This window comes from Gossypium raimondii, chromosome 3 (assembly GCF_025698545.1).
Source record: "Gossypium raimondii isolate GPD5lz chromosome 3, ASM2569854v1, whole genome shotgun sequence".
In the NCBI taxonomy this organism is placed as follows: domain Eukaryota; kingdom Viridiplantae; phylum Streptophyta; class Magnoliopsida; order Malvales; family Malvaceae; genus Gossypium; species Gossypium raimondii.
In genome coordinates this window covers 48,970,530-48,972,401 of record NC_068567.1, presented here as the reverse complement: position 1 = coordinate 48,972,401, position 1,872 = coordinate 48,970,530, and positions in this window count along the sequence as shown.

The window sequence follows — 1,872 nt, the reverse complement described above, 5'->3', positions numbered from 1 at the left end:
TCGAAAGTTGGAAGCTTTATGTATGCGATGCTTTGTGCAAATCCAAATATTTGTTTCACAGTAGGAATGGTTAGTCCATATCAGGCAAATCCAGGTCTCAAGAAATGTCAAGCTGTAAAACATATATTAAGGGATCTTAAAAGAACCAGAGATTATATGCATGTGTATTTTAGTGAGGACCTTACTCTTTCTGGATACACATACTCAAACTTCCAAACCTGTAAAGATTTAAGGAAATCGACATCGAGAAATGTATTCATTCTAGGCCTTAGAGCAATAGTATGGAGACGTGTAAAACAAACTTGCACTGCTGACTCTACTGTGGAGGTCGAGTATGTGGTTGTTTTTAAGGCAACGAAAGAAGCAATATAGCTTTGAAAGTTCTTAATCGAACTTGAAGTTATTCTTGATATGGAAAAAACTATAACAATATATTGTGATAAGAGTGCTGTAATAGCAAATACCAAGGAAATGAGAAGTCATAAGAGGACAAAACACATTGATCAGAAGTATCACTTGATATGAAAGGCGGTAGCCAAAGGAATTGTAGCTGTGATGAAAGTAGCTTTTGAAAATAACCTTGTGGATCCATTTACTAAGACTCTTGTAACTAGGAGTTTTAATAAACACGTTGAGGATATAGGAACGCGAAACATGACACATTTACTTCACTAGGGCAAGTGAGAGATTGTTGGGAAATGTGCCCATATTGTAGTACACATGTAACTGTTTTCTATTTATTTGAACGACCAATAAATAAATAAAGTTAATTTCACATTTCACTATTATGTCTTTTGTATTTCCTGTCTTTTATATTTTGCATGCATAGCAAAATTGTGACAAACAAATATTAGCTTATTAATTGTCTAAAGTTCAAACTGAAAATAAGTGGCATTGTAAAGAACGTTTACATTGCAAGAAAGACAACTTACTTCTGTAGATAATCTAAATGAGTCTGTAATCTTGTAAAAGAATCAAACTGAGCAATTGATTCAAATACTGAGATGGACTATTATGTCGTCTACAATTCAAATTGGAGAGATGGCTAGTCTTGTCTATTGGAGCAGTTCACTCCATGAATAGTGACATAGATGTATTCATTGGTATATGATACATTGGACTGGACCCAAGATGAATTAATTTTGAATCTATTTGTGATGCTCTAAAGATTGAATCCATAGCCAGAATGTTGGGTACATGACTTGTGTATGGCATGGCTTTACTAGCAATACTAGAATTAATAGCTCAATTAAGGAGTTAATGATATCCTCTCATTGGCATTGTGTGGATTGATAAATATGGAACGTGGCCACGGATTGCTTGTTCTCGAATCAACAACTTATCAAAGTCATTTGTTGGGACTGATCATATTAATCATTAAGAAGACACAATGGTGTCAATGAGATAAAATAAGATTATATTGAGTGAATTTATTTAACTCAAAAGAATCAAGGATATCTTATGAGGGTAACACACACATGACGACGTCATTGGGAAAATCTATTGGATGGATTGCTTTCGTAAATAGTATACAATAAGGAGTTTTTAATCATGGTATTTCTTGTGGTCTGACTCCATGATTAAGTAATTGTGAATTATCGGAACGGTGCTTCTGGACATAACTGTAATCAATAGAGCCTAATTGTATACGTTTGATTTGTCCCTAGACTACCTTAACAAAAGCTCGATTAGACTGCATTTGAATCAGAAAAAATTTCTACGACTTTGGGAATAATTTAATTGAGCCGATATATTCGATGTGAAATTAAATTAAGTGGTCATAAGAATTGTTCAACTAGAGAAATTAATTAAATAATTTTCTTGAAAATTTAATTTGGAAAATCTAAGTGATTTTTGGAAAAATTAATTTTG